Source organism: Aulonocara sp. 'chitande type north' Nkhata Bay, linkage group LG11, assembly GCF_057382095.1.
Source record: "Aulonocara sp. 'chitande type north' Nkhata Bay isolate Kocher_YH1m ecotype deep benthic linkage group LG11, A_spYH_male_GT1.1, whole genome shotgun sequence".
NCBI lineage: Eukaryota > Metazoa > Chordata > Actinopteri > Cichliformes > Cichlidae > Aulonocara > Aulonocara sp. 'chitande type north' Nkhata Bay.
This window is the reverse complement of record NC_141354.1, coordinates 39,884,972-39,907,951: the sequence shown is the minus strand read 5'-3', so window position 1 is coordinate 39,907,951 and position 22,980 is coordinate 39,884,972. Positions and strand designations below refer to the sequence as shown.

At 41.4% G+C, this 22,980-nt stretch overlaps 1 long non-coding RNA gene across 2 annotated transcripts; it reads left to right on the top strand.

The window, feature by feature from the left end:
* The first annotated feature begins 11,930 nt into the window (after positions 1 to 11,930).
* On the top strand, positions 11,931 to 15,900 carry LOC147319882 (uncharacterized). Of its 2 annotated transcripts, none has more exons than XR_015131612.1 (4): positions 11,931 to 13,025; positions 13,370 to 13,525; positions 13,978 to 14,070; positions 14,372 to 15,900. It is a non-coding gene; the product is annotated as an uncharacterized LOC147319882 (long non-coding RNA). The 2 variants fall into 2 exon arrangements; XR_015131613.1 differs by having other exon boundaries at positions 12,174 to 12,260.
* Positions 15,901 to 22,980: the final 7,080 nt, after the last annotated feature.

Here is a 22,980-nt window from a genome sequence, read left to right as displayed (position 1 = left end):
CGGCGCAGTCCGTTACTATTTGTCAACAAACAGATGGTTGAAGCTGTGTTCAGCTTACCGCATCTTATATCAGCTGCACAGAAGTAGCTGTAAGTAATCTGGACGCTACAGCTTTAAGCAGCTGCGCGCTCCTGCGGACGGTAATCACTTTCTGCCCGACGACCACTTTCTGGCACAACACCTGGAGCTCAGGGGGCAAAACAATCACATGAGTGCTGCTGTTTGACTGAGGAAGAATAAAGTAGTCGTGGTAAGACAATCACATGACCACTTAAAGACAAAGCAACAAGGTGACATATACCATTTTTTAAATTGCGTTGATAGGTCACGTAAAACCAGAGTCAGGATAAACAATATATACGCGTGTTTTTCCCTCAATAGTTTCATGTTTACTCTCTAAGGACAGCGCAGCGAGCGCCAGAGATGGGCAGTAACGCGTTACTTGTAACGCGTTACTGTAATCCGATTACTTTTTTCGAGTAACGAGTAAAGTAAGGGATTACTATTGCAAAAACGGTAATTAGATTACCGTTACTTTCCCGTAGGAACGCTGCGTTACTGCGTTACTAAAACCGTGATTTTTTTTGCGAGAATGTCTCAGGACAGTGACGTAAGCGAGTGCGACGTTGGTGACAGCAGCTGTGTGCAGATCAACAATGGATCACATATCGAGTGCAGAGAGAGTATGAGCGTGCAGCGTTTAAAGCGTGGAAGCACTGACCTTACTTTGAGTTTGATTCCATAAAAAGTGACAAAAACATTAGTGTCCGCTGTGCGTGGGAAGAAAACTTCTCTTTACAGCAAAAAAACCCCTAAACTTCCAAACAAGCACCGAGTAGCTACGACGTAATGGGAAACTCACAGAGAAACTCGCGGATTCTTCCACTGACCGCGGCACACCTGCACCAGGGTAAACCTCCGCCTACCCCACTCCTGCTTTACAGGTGAAAATAGAGCAACAGGACCGCTGAGTCTTTGACTTTATTTATTTTCTGCTGTGTTTTACTTGCATCTATTTGAAAGACTGAGTGTAAACACAAAAAATATTTTATTTTATGTGCTGGAATGTGCAGAAAATAGGTTTAAATGTTAAACTAATTTCTTCCAGTCAGAGAATGTTGCTGATAATAAAATGTTTGCTTGATGCATAAAGTTAAAAGATTAAAACTAATAAAACAAGTTTTAAAAAGAGACTTTTCCATTTGATTACATTTTGTATGATGGATTATGTAGAAAAAGTAGAATTGGGCTGAAAGATCTATCGCTTTATCACCTCTTCAGGTTGTAAATCGTGTTTTTAAAAAGTAACTAAGTAACTAAGTAATTAATTACTTTTGAAAATAAGTAATCAGTAAAGTAACGGGATTACTTTTTTGGGGAAGTAATCAGTAATTAGTTACTGATTACTTCTTTCAAGTAACTTAACCAACACTGGCGAGCGCTCTCTGCTTATGAGCAAAAAATAAAAAAACAAAACAAAAACAGCCCGTTGGTGTTGGTGGAAAAATGCACCATGTCGACCAATCAAAAAATGATATGGCAACATGACATTTGGTTGTTTAGGAAGAGGAGGAAGATTTAGGAGTGACAGCGAGAGAGAGAGAGCAGAAAAAGAGAGAGCGAGAGCGAGTTTTGAGATGTGAGAGATTTGTGACGTTTAGCGTGTTTGCAGTGTGTAGTTAATGTGTTGTCTTGTGTAGTTAGTGTGTAGTGTTGTGGATAGTTTTGTGTTGTGTGTCAGAACAATGAGGCGACTGCTGTCTCCAGGTAGAAACAGGAGTGATACACCTGCTGCTGTCAGACCTGCAGGTATCAGGTTGTGATGTTCTCCTTTATAGTGGACAGAAATTATTGGAGTGGCACAAATAATTTTTGTGGCATCTTACTGAATGAAGAACAGCTGATTGTTCTGTAAATAGTTTGAAAAGGTTATAAAAAGGGTAAAAGGTAAATGGCTGCAAATAACTATGTTTGCAAAACTTGTGCATAGGATTTTAAAATTGACAATTTATATTTGCATCTAAAGTTATGAAATATGATTCATTAAACATGTTTGTGGTTGTTACAGTAAAAAATATAACTTTCTACTCTGATTTTATGTTTTTTGTCTGATTTTAGATCAATTGTGTTAATACAGTAGTCAAAATGAAAACACAACTGTAAATTCAGACACGTGAGGTTGTGCTGAAAAGGACGATACCAAACAAGGCAAAGTAAATAGTTTTTAAAGGTGAAATGTGGAGGACAGGAGAACACGCACTACATGTACACAGAGGGAAACGAGGAAACTGCACACAGGAAGGAGACATGGCTGAACCTAATCAACATGACGAGATAGGGAGGACTCGAAAGTGAATACAGCGACATAAGACATGGACCTTCACAATAAAACAGGAAACTTAACACACATGCAAAGACACAGACTCAGAGACACGGACTTTACAGAGACTGACTGAATTGGAACAGAGGGAACCAAAACCAAGGAACTAGAAATCTTAGCAGAAGACATAACCAGAATAAACTGAAACATATGATAATATTGTTACGATTCGGTGTTGTCAGTGTTTTGCTTTAGGCGTGACGGTTGTGTTTCCTGCTTTACTCTGAAAGTCTGTCTTATCTCAGTGTGTTCAGTTTACGCTTCCTTGTCTCGTCAGTTCTGATTTGCCCCAGCTGTGTTTCCCTCCTGTGGTCCATTCCCTGATTGCTCCCTCTGTGTATTTAAGCCCTGTGTTTCAGTTTGTCATGGTCGCGATCTTCCCCCCCGGTTGTAAATAGTTTGGTGCTTTGATGTAAATAAATGTCTTATTTTGCTTTGATGTAAATAGTTGTCGATACTTTCGTTTTGGGATTTTTTTTCTTTGTGGAGACCTGGGGCCCGTTCTTCGTACCGCGCTAAGTGAGTTAGCTGGATGAGATTGTTGACGATTTCGCGTGATCCTGGATCGTTCGGTTCCCCGAAGCCCATCCGGGACTTGCTGTCATAGCAACAGAGCCGTAAGCGTAAACCTGCTGGGGAGCAGGTTTACTTTATGTAAACAGGATTAGATCGCGGCCACGCAGGTATGTCCGCGTCATTCATACGAAAGCAACAGCGATATTCCACCACTGTTTCACCATGAATAAATATTATCAATGTAACTAAAGATAATGCAGCACTTGATCCTTTTATTGATTTCACACAGATACATACAGGTCATTCCCTAAAAAAGGGAAATGTACTATTAACATTCTATTACATGTATGTGATTATTACAGATGTAATTCATATTTCAGAGTAGTAATTGTAAATTACTTCATGTAATCAAGATGAGAGACCACGGCTATAAAAGCGAAGGTGGATTTGGGAAGCCTGTCGCAGCCATGTCCTGTCCGTATACGCGAGCAACCCATTGCGGAAGGTGCAAGATTGATAAGGAGAGTTTTCAGAATTCAGCGTATATTGCGGGACAGACAGGATCCTTTAGCTCAGCGCGACAGTGTGCTCATAGAGAGATATCGATATTCCCGTGAGGGTATTATTTACTTAACCAACTTGTTCACGAGGGGGTGCAGGACCACCACCTGTCTTTTTTTTTGCTCTGCCCTTTTCTTGGTTGCTGTTATGAACAAACAAACAGATTATTCCAGGGTCTCTTTCCAAGAGACTAAAAGCAATATAAGTGATAAATATTACCATTCTGTAGAATATTCTTATATTTCACTTTTACTTGTTCCCATGTTCTAGTGGGTCCTGTTGTGGCTCTCATGTGAAAGGGGATATAATATAACATATTATAATATAATATAATGTAATATAATATTGGATAATATAGTGTGATATGATAAATCTACCCTACCGCCTACTGGTGTTGGCCAGAGGGGCCGATGGCGCGATATGGCAGCCTGGCTTCTGTCAGTCTGCCCCAGGGCAGCTGTGGCTACAACCGTAGCTGCCTCCACCAGTGTGTGAATGTGAGAGTGAATGAATAGTGGCATTGTAAAGCGCTTTGGGTGCCTTGAAAAGCGCTATATAAATCCAATCCATTATTATTGTTATTATTGAATTACTTACGAGTTTGATTTGTCAGCAACTTTCTGCCAGCCCTCTCTCCTTGCTTTTGCAGCCTTTGCAGTGTTCTCTTGCGTTTTAATTAAACTCTGAAACTCCTGAAATCCCTCAATCAAGAGTTCTTGCTCTGCTGCCGAAAAATACCGAGCGCGCTCCTTCGACATTTTCGCCGACCAATCAAAGGGTTGCGATCAATGTTTCTACTATCGATGCGTAGCCCCTGTTGGGCCACCCAGTGATCTCACATTACTTCATCCAGCTATATTAATCGTCAACAACAGGTGTGTTCGGGGAACCGGAATAGCGAGCTCAGAGTTAGCGCGATGATTTGGTCTTGGATGTTTCATTTGATCTTGGATGTAGTAAGCGACGTACGAAGCACAGGGCCCTGTAGTAGTTTTGTTTGTTTTGTTTTTTTCCCTTATTTTTATTTTTTCTGTGTTGCATGCCGGTTGCCTAGGCCGGGGTGTAACAATATTAATTAACACAGAGTCTTGTTTTGTGTTAATTAACACAAAACAAGACTCGGGACCATGGCACAAAGTTTAAAAGAAACCAAAAATGTCTGTGTGGCTGATCCAATGCTTAGAGTTTATTTGTATTCAGACACACATCAGGGACTTTAATTTGAGAGAAATGAGAACCACAGTATGTGATTTTTGTTTTTCATTGTTCAAAGGGTTCTGTCTGTCATAGTCATTTTATTTGTTTGCACGGCGTTAAAAATGTTGTTCCTGTTAATGGCTGTCAGATTACCAATCTGATGTTTTAAAGATGAGATCTACCATTCATCTTTAAAAAAGGAGTTTAAAAAGATGGGCTTTGGGAAGAGGTGTGTGTTTGGCAACCGTTGTGTAAATAGCACTGAAGACTTCAACAATTTATTTTGTATTTTTTTACATAAAAGGGAGCCTACATTTTAAAAACGCCCAAAATAAATTTGGGTTTTCAAAGGAGAAATAATTGTTTTTGAATGATTTTAAATACAGATGTACAGTTTCAAATCAGAATTACAGTCAAAGTAAGACTAAAGCATTTCTTTACGTTGGTGTGAGGGACCAAGCAGCCAAAGCAAAGAGGACACAGGCAAAAAAATATCTTCAAAAAGGGTTTTCTTTATTTTAACCCTCAAAAAGTCCAAAATTAACAAAATTCAAAAACATACTTAGCAGGCCCATAAAAGAGGTCAACTAAATATAACTCCACAAAAAGTAATTTCCAGAAACTTAAACAAAACAAAGTGAGACACGACTCACAAACTGACCTAATTACAAAGACACATGCGGGTAGCTTTCATAATGATTTGGCCAAACCATTTACACACAATTAGGGGGGTGGAAACAAAAACACACTAATATTAACTAAGCACAGAATAGCCTAACTAAACCTAAAACACCCCTGCTCCTGGTAAGCCCATGGTTGGTCCTGCTGAGCAGGCATTTTGTTCCCAGTCCTCAGCCACGCCTTTTGCCGAGACAGGAAACAGCCACCGCCCAAACCCAGGTAACTCAAAGAAAGCGAAACATAATTAATATAACAAAACATTTTAGAAAAACCACACAATGTTACTATGTGCGCGCCTCATAATACCAGTGTTAGGTTTAACCAAATGATTAATGAAGAAAACTGCAAAGCAAACTAATAAAGTAAAAAATGGACTAATTTACCCCTGTGTGCTGATGCCATCACAGTTGGTTCAAAGTAACATTTTTTTCCACAGTATTTCTATGACATTATGGCTGCATCACACACACTAACGAAAATGAAAATCACCTGAGAATGACAGATATGACATTTGCCTTGAGCACATCTTGGGTTAGGTGCCATCAGGTGATCACTCCAAGTTTCTCTGAAGTCTGATTAATCCTGTAGGAGGAACAGCAGTTCTTCAATTCAATTCAATTCTTTATTTATTTGTCACATGTAGTTATAACTAGTACAACACACAGTGAAATGTTTTTTCCGGCTAAAAAGTACTCCCCCCCCCCCCGACTGTGCATCTTACTAAACTTATAATAAAAAAATATCTATATAAAAGTATAAAAATGTATAATATCGTGCAAAATATTATGCTGTAATAGTTAAGAGCTATAGTGTATGTATTTACGTAAATACAGATGTAAATGATAAAATACAAATAAAAATAAGGATAAAACTCAAAGGAAAATTATATACTGTGTATGGAATTGTCCATCATGTTGTCCGATTTGTGTTTTGGTTGAGGAGTCTCACTGTTTGTGGGTAGAAACTCCTCCTGAACCTTTCAGTTCTTGTTTTCAGGCTACAGAGGCGTTTCCCTGACCTCAGTGGCCTGAACAGTTTGTAAGCGGGATGGCTGGAGTCGTTAGTGATCCTGATGGCCCGGGATCTGCACCTTTCAGCGTAGATGTCCTGCAGTGTTGGTAAAGATGTTCCCATAGTGCGTTCAGCTGTGCACACGACCCTCTGCAGGGCTTTCTGTTGCTGTACTGTGCAGTTCCCGTACCACACCGTGATGTTATTACACAGGATGCTCTCAATGACCCTGGTGTAGAATCTCCTCTGGATGTTCTTGGAGATCTTAAACCTCTTTAAACGCCTCAGATGATAGAGGCGCTGTCTGCCTTTGCTGATGAGGAAGTCCGTATGTGTGCTCCAAGTAAGGTCCTCGTTGATATAAACACCGAGGTATTTAAAATTAGAGACTTTCTCCACAGGGTTTCCATTGATCTGAATTGGGGTGTGAGTTTTCTCGCCTCTCTGTCTCCTAAAATCAATCACCATCTCCTTTGTTTTGCTGATATTCATGGAGAGGTGGTTTGCCACACACCACTTTGCTAATCTGTCCACTTCGCTTCGGTAGGCCCTCTCATCATTCCCGGAGATGAGTCCTACCACCACTGTGTCGTCAGCGAACTTCACAATGGAGTTAGTGGGGTATCTGGCCGTGCAGTCCGCGGTGTAGAGGGAATAAAGAAGAGGGCTAAGCACACATCCCTGGGGGGCCCCTATGTTCAGTGAAAGGGTATGAGAGTACACATCCCCTACTCTCACCGACTGTGGTCTCGCAGTCAAAAAGCTGTGAATCCACCTGCACAAGGATGTGCTGAATCCCAGATCCCGGAGCTTATCCGTAAGGATGTGGGGCACTATGGTGTTGAACGCTGAGCTGTAGTCTATAAACAGCATTCTCACATAGTTCCCACGTCCCTCATCTAGATGGCTCAGTGTGGTGTGCAGGACCTGTGCTACAGCATCTCCAGTGGATCTATTTGTCCGGTATGCAAACTGCAATGAGTCCAAGTCGGGAGGGAGGAAAGAACTAATAAAGGGTTTCATGAGCCTCTCAAAACATTTCATCACTACAGATGTTAGGGCCACTGGGCGATAATCATTTAGGCTGGCTGGGCGGGTGTTCTTAGGGATCGGAACAATCACTGATGTTTTAAAGCAGGTGGGGACTACCTGCTGGGCCAGGGAGGCATTGAAGATGTTAGTGAAAACTGTAGTTAGCTGATCTGCACATACTCTTAGCACACGTCCCGGTATGCTATCTGGTCCCGCTGCCTTCCTGCAGTTGGTTGCCCTCAGAGCTCTCCTCACGTCATGCTCAGAGAGTATCAGTGGTGCTGGTTCAGCAGCGGGGGCGGGTGCAGGGCTCTGAGATTGAAACTGAGGCGCCTCAAAACGCACAAAAAAAGCATTGAGTTCGTCAGCTAACTCCGGTTTCGTACATCTCACAGTGCTGGGTTTATAATCTGTGATTGTTCGTAGCCCGTCCCATATACGTCGGGAGTCGCCATATTGGAAATGCGACTCCACCTTGTCCTTGTAACGCCTTTTAGCCGCTTTCACAGTCTTCCTTAAACCATAAGAAGCTGCTTTATAGTTGGTCATATCGCCCGATGTGAGCCCCATATTGTAGGCCGTGGTCCGTGCTTTGAGAGCTCTCCTGACAGTAGAGTCAACCCAAGGTTTTTGATTGGGAAAGGTCCGAATTGTAGTCGAGGGGATGATGGTATCCACTAGCATTCCAATGAAGCTAATCGCTGTGTCCGCAAACTCGTCAATGTTTGCGGAAGTATCCTGGAATACTTGTGAATTCTGGACGGACAGATAGACTGTCCACCCACCAGGTGACCTAATAGCCGGCAGAATCCAGTTTAAAATAAAATTTATCTGTCTTTGTTTAAGCCAGTGGTTCCCAAAGTGCGGGGCACGCCCCATTGCAGGGAGGGAATATTTAAAAAAGGAACGCTTGGACGATGCGAGCATCATGGACAGGTTTTTCACGGGACTCCCGCACAAACGCAAAGCAGAAGATGAAGCATCGCCAAATATGCTTCCAAACCAACTTCCTTCCAAAGTGTTGGAAAGGCTGTCGCCTGTGTGTTACAGGCCCCTTGTGGCGAGAGAGCGCAGTTGCAGTATTGATCACATGGTCCAGAGCACTGAGGCTAAGCTAACACTTAGCAAGAGGCACTTTAGCAAGCCCAGGTGTCCACTGGGCACGGTGTGTGGGGCACGATACCACACACACACACCCCCACCTACAAGTTCTTGTACATCACTCCTGTAAGACAGTGGTTGCATTACTGTGCTGTTGTGTTGAAGAATGATGGAATGAAGGAATGACCTTATTTGTGCATCCGACACCCCAAGGTGAGCACCACTGCTACTCAACCAACGTCTATACAGCCCTGGCTGAAACACAAATTAAGACAAAGACTAGAAAATATGGTGAAGCATATCTTGCCTTTGGCTTCACCTGCACAACAGTGGGTAATGAGGCCACAGTGTGTTGTCTGTCTTAAAGTGCTAGATTGTGACAGTTTAAAGCCTAACAAGCTGAGACGCCACTTAAGACAAAACATCCAGCGCACAAAGACAAGTCAGTGGACTTTTCCAGACAAAAACTTCTAAATTGTCGTGCTCAGCAGTGTCTCTTTACTAAAGCTGCATCTGTGCCGGTGTTCTGACAAAACACCCTACCTATCAAGCTGTCCTACTTGTTAAGATAAGATAAGATAAGATAACCTTTATTAGTCCCACGTGGGAAATTTGTTTTGTCACAGCAGGAAGTGGACAGTGCAAAAGTTATATAGCAAAAATTAGAATACAATGCGAATAATATACTGTGAAACAACTGTACAGAATAGAATAAAATAAAATACTATATACAGTAGAATAAAATAGAATATAATATACGATAGGATAAAAATAGAATACAAATTCTATATACAACTGAGTAAAAAATATACAACTTGTTGTTACTGCGCATGTTAATAGTACACGCCTATTATTTGATCCTATGCCGACCTTGTGCATGCGAAAAAACGTTAGTATTATATGTTTTGCTTCTTTATTACAGTTGATACTTGTCTTTCTTTAGCTGTTGTCACATGCGTTTTGTGTAAAAAAATACTCCAATACTCCAACCTGCCCCTCCCTTCCTTCCCTCCCCATCTCCAGCTGCCTCCCTCTTCCCGCTCCACCACAACCACCCACACATGCAGGACCTTGGAGTAGGGGTATGTCACCAGGGTGCAGAGGAGGCTACCCCGCCCCCCCCCCCTCTGTCCCCTTCTGGCTGCCTCTGCCTCAATTTTATCCCACAACTTAGACATTCACATTACTCACACTCTCATTACACATACATATAGGATCTTGGGGGTGGGCACAATCACGGAGACCAAATTACCATCAGGGTGTACACCTCACCCCTGGCATCGTTGCCCACCTCTCAATGTTAAATACACGTAGACATTGAGGGCCAGCAGGAGGGACCATGCGCTTACCTGCTGCTCTCTGGCAGGTAGCTCCAAGCCCTCCTGGGTTTTAATTGCACCTTAGAACACACATACATCAACACTACAATGAGCGGGTGGAGGGAGGTTTGGAGTCTTCTCTCACCCCCATTCTCTGCGACCTGCTGGAGCAGGGGGGCTAGGAGGAGGAGTTGGCCGTCCGACTGTGGCCTGGAGTGTGGGGCCTCCCTGCTGCTGCGGAGTCGGGGCGGTCTGCCTCCCCCCACCGCAGGGAAAAGGGTAACACCACCTGGGTCTGGGTGCAGTTCCCCCCTCCAGGGGCGGGGGCACCTAGACCCGGTTTGTAGAGTACGCTTGGGGAGTGTGATCGTGTGTACAGCGTCTCTTTATGTCTGTCTCCACGTTGGTTGAGTGTGGAGTAAGTGCATATGAGAGCATGAGGGTGGGAATGGATGTTTGTGTCTGTGTGTGCCTGTATGTCTGTGTCTATATGTCAGGTTGGGTATCAGACGCCACCTCTCTGGGGACATCTCAGGCCCTCCAAGGTTTGGAGGCCTATCTCCCCCTACCACCACTTCCCTCAGGTGTCGGTGCGTTGGTGGTTCTTTGTGTCCGGGGATGGGCGTCCAGGTACACACCGGCTCACTCCTTGGCGGCCGCTTATCGGGGCCTGAAGCCTGGGGCTCGCTCGGGCCACTTCGGAGGTGGGGTGCCCCCGGCCTCTCGGCCTGGGGCTCGGTCACTCAGGCGCAGCTGGCTGCCGGCGGAGCTCACGGGCGCGTCACTGCAACCCCCCCTGGCTTCTGCTCCGCGGCTGCTGAGTGAGCCCTCATCTGGGACTCTCCTCAGCTCTTTCTGGGACAGTGGTGCAGCTGCCCCTCTGTTGGTCTTCCTTGGTCTCTTGTGTTCTGGGGGCCTCTGGATGTCTGGAGTTTTGATCTCCTCCATACCTGCTTCATGCCCTGGAGGACGGGGCTGTGGCCCCCCCACACCCTCTAGCAGATCATTACATGAAGGAACCTTTTAAAAACAAGCGCGTCCATGCTCACAGGTGTACACACGGGTGATCACACCCACAAACTACACCCTTTTTGGCTCCTACCTCAAAGCACACTGTGTTCTGTTGATCTTATGTGCTGCACAATAATGTTTAACATTTAGTATTTACTGTCATATTCCCATATATCATTGTGATGTTGTTTATTCTATTACTCTTGTTCTCTTCTGCTTGCTTTCTTTTTTCTTTCTCAGCAGGTGATCCAGGTGATTGATATATGCATTTATTTCTTTTTTTTTTTTCTGCTCATTCTGTTGGTTTTTGTCTTTTGCCCTTCTCCCCCGTCCCTCTTCTCAGCTGTTTCTCTTTCCCTCTTTCTTTCTCCCCTTCTTTTCCCCAGTCAAGTCTGTCCCGTATTCAGTAAGTGAAAATAAAATAAACAATAAAAGGTGAATCAAATGGACCATTACGGCAAGGCTGGGATGGTCAGTTTGGTAAAGTAAATCCGTTGGGCATCTTTCTTTGCCTTTAGACAACAATTCTGATGCAAAAGAGCCAAACGGGACAGGCAAAAAAAAACAAAAAAAAAACGGATGAAACAAATGGAGAATAAAAACTAAATTAATTTAATAAAATACTGTGTTAAAATCCAAAAAAAAAAAAAAAATACTCCAATTTGGAGTCTCAATTGAAGTCATATTTCAAGTCTTGATTTAGTACTTCTAAACTTCTGTAAACTGGCGTACAGCGTAAACCTCGTCAATTAATTTTAGTCCTCCTGCAGTTAGTGGACACCACGTTTCGTTGTTATGTCAAAGAAAGTAATATTGCACTACGTACTTGTTAATTGAGTGATAACGTTGTTTAATTCATAAGAACCTTGACATTGGTGGTTTTATTCACTGCATGTGCGCTGCGTCTTACATAATGGATCCCAAAGCCATTTTGAAAATGTCCGATTTTCTTCTTAGTTATGGAGAACAAATATGAGGAACTGCTTACGTTTCTTTTTGATGGGTCCTACCCACCAGAATATGAAGTCCCAGAGGCAAACTCTTAGGAGATATGCCTCCAAATTCAGGCTGAATGGTCAGTAGTTTATTATAAATACACTCAAAAAAATGAATGAGGTGGATTGTTCAGTGTATATTAATTATTTATTTTCATTTTACTTAAAATATATGTTTTTGTTAAGTTAACATATGTTTTTCTAATCAAGTCTACGTAATTGTGTCTATTATTCAACGTACATAATACTAATGTGTTACTTGATCGCATAACATTTAAGTTAAGTCAATGAGGATCGATATACCTTGTATATCCACAAGGTGGCAGTAATGCAAAAACAGTTGTAATGAAACCGCGCAGAACAAGAAGGTTTCACGGCTTGTGCCTGCTCATGCGCAAGACTTCAAATTTAACTGAAAAAGGCTGTTTTGGCGCCAAGCTGCTGTTTCTTTGAGAGGTAAGACCACTTTTTTCTTTGACTATGTTGTGTAGTATCTATATGTCCAGCATGGTTATATTTTGCGTTTGTCTTACAAGACATGTTATATCGTTTGCGTGTGCTTGTTTTACATTAGTTTTACTGGGTCCTGGACATGCTTATTTTGTGGACTGTGTAAGAAACATTTTTATTGTTTTTTGTTTTATTAAGGGATTAGCTACAGGGGTTCATGGGGTTATTCTTTCAAGGGGTTATTTTTCCATTTGCTTTCTTGGGATTCCTTTTCTGTAATCCGAGAGTCGGAAATATCGAATAGGATAGCAAGGATAGCATAAAGTGACATTTAAAATCCAAAAAGTCAAGGGCGAAAGCCACTGTGACACCATTGTTCTGCTCTATCAGTAATCTGTATTATGTAAAAATGGTCTGTAAATACAGCATGTTTCCTAGCGGAGTTATACATATCAATGTAGTTATAAATTACAGTTTGTGAAAGTACACACTTAATTTTTTTAATAAAATTATTCAAGACATATGAGTGGACAGACAATGGAGGTCGACAGACCTGGTGATAATTGCTTCTATAGAAAGTTAGCACATGGCAGTGTCAATCTCTTGCTTTTCTTCTGAGTAGTATTTTATTTAGTTGTAATTCAAACAATAATTTGCTTCTTGAAATTAAGTAATGAATTTCTTGTTTTACTTTATAAATCTCAGATCCTGCCTTTACCTGCTCCCTCCTATACTAATGTGGTGTATGTGGTATTGCTGAGCTTGTATGTGGTATGTGAACTGTTATACTTTTAAAAACAAAACTGTTTTATAAGTTAAGTTTTCTTTTGTGACCCATCCCATGCCCCTGTTATTTCTTCTCCACATCTGAACCATGGTTGCAGTTCAAGGGCCTGAGGCATGAAATTCTTTTCAGATCAGCTGTGATCAATATTTTTTGGAACTTGATGAATAACAATAAAAGCTGTAATGGCTCCATTAGCATTTTGTGTAAATGTTTGTGTTAAAATTATAGCTTTAATGAGGTCTTTCTACATTAGTTTTAGTTTGTATATGTGTACATATAGTATGTATATTTACAGTACAGTATGTTGTGTTTGTTGACATATTTTCAGGTGGAAGCAGAATATGTGAGGATTACTACTGCTGCACATGTTCCAAGGCTTTTTACACAACTTGACCAATACACTGACCAGCTCATAAAAGTCTTCAAGAAAAAAGGAGGCGTTGCAGGGAAGAAAATTAGACAAACTTTGGCCCCAGCCACACAGGTGCGTTATTCTGTTGGTAGCAAAATATTATGGCTAATAAGATCATTTTCAAATTTAAACAGCTAGTGTATGGTAGCTGCACAGTGCACTTACATTTATATTAAGAAAGACAAAGTTTGGTACTCAAAACGTTGGAAAATTTAAATTACCTAAACATATGTAAAATCTGATCCCTTGATTTAGGTTAAACCAGAAGTGAATGTTTTTATGTTATGTTTTGAATGCAAAAAAGATGATGTATTAGTTTGTCTTTACCTCCATTATGGACATATATAATGTGGTGGAAACCCTGCCCAACAGGTTAACTATTCATGTCCATGTGATGATTAGTTGGTCTTGTGTACATGTCTATCTGTGCAGTGGCTATGTCATTCATTTTGCGTATAATGTGAGTTTCTGTCATCCTAAAGTATATCTGTTTTCTCTTCCTGTATCTCTGCCACTCTCTACAGAAGGAAACCATTGAAAAGGGGAGGGAGTGTGTCCTCAGGGCACTACCTTTTTACCTGAATGAAGACCCAAGCATCCTCTTCAAAGAATAATTGGTTGGTAATTTTAGTTTAGTTTTTTATCTGTATTAAACCAAATTTTGAATAACTAATGTTGTTGCATGTTGTAATGTTGTTGTTGTTGTTGTAATTTGCATGGAACCTGTTTAAATGTTTTGGGAAATCTTCTTGTATACCCAAACTATTTATATTTATCGTTGAATCTGTAGTCTAAAATAGTGGCGCACTGGGGTGCATGTTCCTAATATTGTGTTTACGTCATTAAAGGGTAGCTTTGGCCCTTTTTCTTTCTTTTTTTTAAAACTGGATGCCATTTTTCTATGTTTTTGTGTCTAAGCTACAGCTGTTCAGAGGGAGCTGGAACAAATTACCCTTGCTATCTTTACCATTGAAAGAGCTGATGCCAGCACTCCTCCAGCCGATGTGGGTATAACCATCTAGTGTGTCCTGCATGACCTGGAAGACCTGGCCTCTGCATGTGCACTCTTAATGGGTGGGATATATGCACTGAATCTCAGTTAACCTCAAGACTGAAAGCTAAGAGACAATCAAAAGTATTGAGATTTAAAGGATTTAATTGAGAGATGATACTGCACCAGAAATGTTGAAGGGTGGTGTGTATATTAGCGTTCAAGGCATATTGTTATGAGGTGGAAATATGTTCATATTCAGTTTGTGTTACATTGTGTGCATTGTAAAGGTAATTGCAATACATACTAAAAATAAGGGTAAGTTAGGAGGTTGATCTGATATCCTCGTGTTGGTGTTGTTCCCAGATCATCATACTAAATGTTGTTCCAGGATCAACATTGCAAGTGACCAATCAGAATGTTGTGACGTCATACTTTTGCGACTTCGGGAAAAACCGGCGTAAAACAAAAAACTGTACTTAAGCTGCGTGAAACCGCCTCTGTCCGCCGATCAACTGACCCTAACCCTAACCGTAACCCTTTAATAAACAGTAAGCAGAATTGATATTGTCCTTGCAACATTGGAATTTCATAAATGCACGAATGGCTTGGAATAGAATAACGTCACAACAATGTGATTGGTCACTTGCAATGTTGAACCTGGAACAACATTTTCATGATGGTCTGGGAACAACACCAACACGAGGATATCAGATCATCCAAGTTGGGAATGCAGGATGAATGTATATTTTGTGGACTTTTAAAGACGAACAATTGTTTCCATGTTAAAATGTTTACATCTGAAGTTTTTTGCCCAAACACTGGTAAAATAAATGTTGACAGTGGCGAGTGTTAAATGGTTACTGCTGTGCTGTTGCAAAAAAACTGAACGCTGACAAGCTGTTTTATTGTTAGACCATAATGTTGGCATGTTTTGTTAAAGTTTTATTTGGGATGGTGATGTAATTTTCTTTGATTGCTAATATCAGTGGACTATTTATTATTATTATTATTATTATTATTATTGTTGTTGTTGTTGTTGTTACATTTTTTTTTTTTTAAATTGTGGCTGTTGAGGTGGACACTTCACTTTGCATTGTTAAAGGAAAGCACTTCATTGGCATTGTGTTACTGGACTGACCCTAAGCAATCATTGCAAATAGCAACTTTGCTATCCATTTTAGACACTAAAAGAAAAAAAACACTCACAGACCTTACTAGCATCACATGTGCATAACTCAAGTGTCATCTTATCAATGTGTTATGTGATCTTCAATGCGTTTTTTTTTTTCTTCTATTTCTGGTAGATACAGACATTTAATTTAAAGTCTTGATGTTGCATCTGTCTACATACTGTTAATTACTAACCCTAATGAGCTGTTGTGTTTTATTTTGGACTGGGTTTACACAAATGCTCACTGAATGTGTTGGCAATAAAATAAATTTTAAAAAATAAGTTGGATGTACTTAATTCATTTGTGTGGAACCTGTTGACAAAATAGATTTATGTAAAACTAATTAATAAAGCACAAGGTGGCTGAAAATATAATATTTGAATTAATCTAACTTAAATTTAACATTTTACTGCCATAAATAAGAAATGTGTTGAAGTAACTAATCTAAACTATCTAACCTGAAAATATATCATCTATGTTCATACAACATAACTTGATTTAGTTAGTCTTAAATATGTCTTGTTAATCTTAAGTAGTTTTTTTTTAATTAGATGAACTAAAGATTTTTGCTTTAAACTAACATAATTCAATTTCGTGGAAACTGTTGACAAAATAATTTTAATTAAAGTCAACGTTTCATTTTTTTGAGTGTACTAACTAGATGTACTTATTGGTTAAATACATGTTATAATTAATTTAAATTTCTTAAATGTAGATGGAGAGCTCTTGTTTGGAAACAGGAAAGTGAAAAAAACAAGAAGAAGCAATGGGACTATTTCAGGAGTTTCATTCAAGTCCTGGTGGACACACTGGTGTACTCAAGACTCGAACTGCAGTGTGTTCCAGATTTTACTGGTATGGCATGTCAGTTGAAATTTGGGAATTGGGTATGTATTTTTAAAGTTTCATTTATAAAACAAATGTAAAGCATGTTAACAATGCACAAAAAGAATGCATAGTTATCCTGAAGACCTGTCCCAGATTTCAGGATGATGTGCAGTAAATAACACTGTAGCTAGATTGAGTCTTTGTTATAGAATATTTGTAATTATGTAGTTTAATTAATTGAGAGTTTTGGATAATATAAATAAGAACATATAATAGGTTGTGACCAGTGCCAAAAAAATAGGAAAACCTTTGGCTCCTGTGCAACCACTGCAGTGTATTAAGGTAAATATCAGTAGCATTTTAGTAGGAAATTGTAATGTTATAATGTACATTATAAAAATGTGATTCTTTTATCATTGACAGGTGTCACATGTCTGGCAGCTAATTTGAGGTTGTGGCTTTTCCATTAAAAACCAAAAGTGCTGCTGAGGTAGCTCATCAGTTATGCACAATCATATATAGACATGGCTCCCAAAAATAACTTTATCCGACCAAGGAAGAGAATTTGTTAACGAGGTAAGTGTTAAGTTTACTTTTCCACACCTAAAGGTAAATCACTGGCCACAGTGTACCACGTAGCTGCCAGGCCAAAGGTTTTGTGTGATTGTGTTTGAGAAACTATTTTCTTTTTTCTTTGATGCTTAACTCAAGACTTTGCAGCTTAATGAAAAAAGATCGGGCTGTCACAGCAGCGTATCACCCTCAGACAAATGACGACATAAAAAGGTTTGCTTTATTTGTATGTAACATTTCAATAGGTTTTAAAAACACTGTCACCATTGTGTTTGTTTTTTATATGTCTATATGTGGAGCCCTGAGAAAATGAGTCAACAGTCAACAGAATGACTGGGATGTATCTGGATGCTTGTCAAGAAATATATTCTAAAACACTTCTTCAGTAAAGACTCAGAGAAGAGAAACACACAGAACTTCTTGCTAGCAAGGGCAGCCTCCAGACTGAGACTCGCGCTGAGAAACTGCCCCGGTCCTTATTTATACTTCAGTGAGCGTTTGTTCCTTACGTGTGTGTGCGCGTGCGCGTGTGTGTGTGTGTGTGTGTGTGGTCAGAGTGTGGCCCCATAAACGACTTCCCTTAACCTGCTGGTCTGGAAAATCCAACAGTTCATCTATATCTAAAAAAGCACTTAAACTAAAACTGACATAGCTACGTTAATCCTTTTTTTTTTTTTTCTTTTTTTTTTTTTCTTTTTAGCTACGTTAATCCTACCGTAAAACAATAAGACAAGGTACGACCTCTCTCATGCTCCTAGGATGTGGGGATGAACACCCTAGAATGTTACAGAGGATGAGACATTCTTTCAATATGCCACCAACTATATACTTCTACACACAAATGATTACATGCAGCATTCTACCATATGCAAACTTATATCATTAAAAAGATTATACTGACTACTAAGTACAATTTTCCTATTAACAATGCTACACTTTTTTCTTTGAGGTCTAAGGTCCACACCACAACCAAATACACTACATTCTGTTTAATGTATGGAAGAGAAGCTACGTATCCTTATGAAGTTGCTGTTGAAGTCCCGGTAAGTGTTTAAAGAATTCTGTTTGTGAAGAGAGGAAAGAGGGAAAGAGAAACAGCTGAGAAGAGGGACGGGGGAGAAGGGCAAAAGACAAAAACCAACAGAATGAGCAGAAAAAAAAAAAAAGAAATAAATGCATATATCGATGACCTGGATCACCTGCTGAGAAAGAAAAAAGAAAACAAGCAGAAGAGAACAAGAGTAATAGAATAAACAGCATCACAATGATATATGGGAATATGACAGTAAATACTAAATATTAAACATTATTGTGCAGCACATAAGATCAACAGAACACAGTGTGCTTTGAGGTAGGAGCCAAAAAGGGTGTAGTTTGTGGGTGTGATCACCCGTGTGTACACCTGTGAGCATGGACGCGCTTGTTTTTTGTTTTTTTTAAAAGGTTCCTTCATGTAATAATCTGCTAGAGGGTGTGGGGGGGGGGCCACAGCCCCGTCCTCCAGGGCATGAAGCAGGTATGGAGGAGATCAAAACTCCAGACATCCAGAGGCCCCCAGAACACAAGAGACCAAGGAAGACCAACAGACGGGCAGCCGCGCCACTGTCCCAGAAAGAGCTGAGGAGAGTCCCAGATGAGGGCTCACTCAGCAGCCGCGGAGCAGAAGCCGGGGGGAGTTGCAGTGACGCGCCCGTGAGCTCCGCCGGCAGCCAGCCGTGCCTGAGTGACCGAGCCCCAGGCCGAGAGGCCGGGGGCACCCCACCTCCGAAGTGGCCCGAGCGAGCCCCAGGCTTCAGGCCCTGATAAGCGGCCACCAAGGAGTGAGCCGGTGTGTACCTGGACGCCCATCCCCGGACACAAAGAACCACCAACGCACCGATGTCTGAGGGGGTCCGCCACTGGCAGGGGAAGTGGTGGTGGGGGGAGATAGGCCTCCAAACCTTGGAGGGCCTGAGATGTCCCCAGAGAGGTGGCGCCTGACACCCAACCTGACATATAGACACAGACATACAGGCACACACAGATACAAACATCCATTCCCACCCTCATGCTCTCATATGCACTTACTCCACACTCAACCAACGTGGAGCAGGGACGTGCAGAGAGGTTTAAAGGGGCGGGTGCTCAAAGTTAAAAAGGGGCACATTGAGCCAGGCTGAATAACAACAACACACATTCATCAAGAATCTAATATGGGCAAAAAGGCAAAGCAAACATAGCCGATGGTTTACCTGATGGGTACAATGTTGCTGTTGAGGGGTTGCTGCTGATAGTGCTGGAGGGCAGGGCTGTGTTGATCTGAGACTGTAGACATTAAAAAGTCCACAGGAGAGATGGTAGCTGATTAAACAAGTGTCATGAGATAATAACAAAATGCAAAGTTTGGTGACAGCGCTTGGAACCATAAGGCAACAAAACCTGTGAGAAATAATTTAGGCTCTGCCTGTGCCTATGGGGTTGAGGTCTGGAGACTGGCTAGGCCACTCCAGGACTTTCAAATGCTTCTTACGGAGCCACTCCTTTGTTGCCCGGGCGGTGTGTTTTGGATCATTGTCATGTTGGAAGACCCAGCCTCGTTTCATCTTCAAAGTTCTCACTGATGGAAGGAGGTTTTGGCTCAAAATCTCACGATACATGGCCCCATTCATTCTGTCCTTAACACGGATCAGTCGTCCTGTCCCCTTGGCAGAAAAACAGCCCCATAGCATGATGTTTCCACCCCCATGCTTCACAGTAGGTATGGTGTTCTTGGGATGCAACTCAGTATTCTTCTTCCTCCAAACACGACGAGTTGAGTTTATACCAAAAAGTTCTACTTTGGTTTCATCTGACCACATGACATTCTCCCAATCCTCTGCTGTATCATCCATGTGCTCTCTGGCAAACTTCAGACGGGCCTGGACATGCACTGGCTTCAGCAGCGGAACACGTCTGGCACTGCGGGATTTGATTCCCTGCCGTTGTAGTGTGTTACTGATGGTGACCTTTGTTACTTTGGTCCCAGCTCTCTGCAGGTCATTCACCAGGTCCCCCCGTGTGGTTCTGGGATCTTTGCTCACCGTTCTCATGATCATTTTGACCCCACGGGATGAGATCTTGCGTGGAGCCCCAGATCGAGGGAGATTATCAGTGGTCTTGTATGTCTTCCATTTTCTGATGATTGCTCCCACAGTTGATTTTTTCACACCAAGCTGCTTGCCTATTGTAGATTCACTCTTCCCAGTCTGGTGCAGGTCTACAATACTTTTCCTGGTGTCCTTCGAAAGCTCTTTGGTCTTGGCCATGGCGGAGTTTGGAGTCTGACTGTTTGAGGCTGTGGACAGGTGTCTTTTATACAGATGATGAGTTCAAACAGGTGCCATTCATACAGGTAACGAGTGGGGGACAGAAAAGCTTCTTACAGAAGACGTTACAGGTCTGTGAGAGCCAGAGATTTTCCTTGTTTGAGGTGACCAAATACTTATTTTCCACCCTGATTTACCAATAAATTCTTTACAAATCCTACCATGTGGATTCATGGATTTTTTTTTCACATTCTGTCTCTCACAGTTGAAGTGTACCTCTGGTGCAAATTACTGACCTCTGTCATCATTTTAAGTGGGGGAACTTGCACAATCGGTGGCTGACTAAATACTTTTTTGCCCCACTGTATATCACTCTCCACTTGCTGTCTATCTGAGAACAAGGCACAACTTGCTATTGCAGTAAACTATAATCTAATTATCCACACCTAACAACTCCAGCACTTAATCTATAATAAAACGATGACAGAAAAATGTTATAGCCCTGCCTTTAGTAGCCTCACACAGCTTCTACTGTTTCCTCCTCATGTCCTTACCAGCCATGTCTGGACAATGTTATATCATGAGTAATAATTTAAAAAAATCCATATACATAAAACACACACACGCACACACAGGGACATTTTAGACCTTCTTCAGAATACTGTATATACTATGGGCATCCTTACATTATTATTTATTACTAGAGCTACAATAATAAAGCAATGAGGAGGGGGAAGTAATAAATATGAAATAATGTATTTATGATGATTCCATTTGTTTCACTATCCACTCTGTGCAGGGCAAAGCTTATTACATGTTTAAACTGTAGAGATACAATCATTTTACTGCTGTAAAATCCAACTTTTGTCTTATTTAAAATATAAATCTGATATAATCTGCTTCTTAATGTATGTTCTTTAAAATACAGTGTGTTTTTAATATATTATAATTATAATAATTATTATGTGGACATGCATATTAGATCGTTTTTTAGTGAAATATAATCCCTCCAGAAAGGCAGGAAAAGCCCGGAAACTTACTTTAAAACTAAACATGTTCCCTAAAACGGTGACAGAGCTACAGACCCATGACAGCCTTACACAGGTAGCCAGCAGCTGTGACCAGCACTACCTGTGCAGTTAATAAAAGGACAGGTAATGTTTGTCGCGCTGTTGCACACACAGCACGCTCGTTTGTTTCAGTTTCAGTTTCTCCTACAGCTCCGGACCGCTAAAAATGCGCGTGCTCTTTGTGAGCTCGTTCCCGGCTCGTAACCAGCGCGTTCTGCCGTCAAGGGCGATCATTGGTTAAATGTGGTCATGTGACTGATGCAAGCCAGATCCTTTTATTTAGCAAAACTGTGATTAATAGTTAAATATTATTGTTGAGGGGCACAGACAGGACTCCGCACGCACACACATAAAAAAATAAAAAAATTTTCTTAAAAAGTTGCCTCAACAAAAGGGCACTTTGGGCACCCATCAGGAAAGGGGCGGGTGCTCAAGCCCCTCTAGCCCCCCCCCCCTCTGCACGTGCCTGACGTGGAGACAGACATAAAGAGACGCTGTATACACGATCACACTCCCCAAGCGTACTCTACGAACCGGGTCTAGGTACCCTTGCCCCTGGAGGGGGGAACTGCACCCAGACCCAGGTGGTGTTACCCTTTTCCCTGCGGTGGGGGGAGGCAGACCGCCCCGACTCCGCAGCAGCAGGGAGGCCCCACACTCCAGACCGCAGTCGGACGGCCAACTCCTCCTCCTAGCCCCCCCGCTCCAGCAGGCCGCAGAGAATGGGGGTGAGAGAAGACTCCAAACCTCCCTCCACCCGCTCATTGTAGTGTTGATGCATGTTAAATGTAATCTTAATTAGAAAGCATGCATATCGATACTGGCTGCAGATTTAATATTTTCTGCTTAATTTCTAAATGCAAGACACATTTTACAGATAAAGTAAGTGACTAATTACTTTGTATTTATATCTTTATGTAAAGTTATAAATGGTGTCATGGTTTGAATTTTTGAGGAAGAGGCATACGACTGAAAGTGCATAGTGGGTCAACACAAATGATTTTATTAAAACACATATATGTGGTGAAGATGGGCTCTGCAAAACATCAGGCTCCATCTCCCGCCTGACAATAGGTGGGTGTAATATTTATACTTATGATGACCGGTAACTCGCGTCACTAAAACAGAACAGTTCCTTTCTCAGTTCCTCCACCGCCTCCCAGATGCATCCTGTTATTACACTTTTCTAGACTTACACAACATTTGCAATCAGTTTACCCAGACAGGCTATGTGTCTGTGTTGTTAACCTCAGTGCATGACCTCACTCAACGTCATCTGTTACCAGGCAAACTTCAGTGCAGCAGGCTGCTGAATGCACACAGTCAACATGTAGTAAATTATACGGTAAACATGTAGGCAACCTTTCAATAGCTGAACTTTGCTCCATTGATCGGCCAGACATCGCGCTGCCCGTAGCTTCAAACCATTAATTAACTTGACCGAGCTTCAACCCTTTAATTATGCAATATGTGTATAACATGATTACAGTTGCACCTGCAATGAAAGATTATTATGTGCTTATGCTAACACCTGAAATACAGACTTTAATATAACCTCACCAGTTTCAATAAATGTGTCAATGAAATGACAATAATGATAAATCAT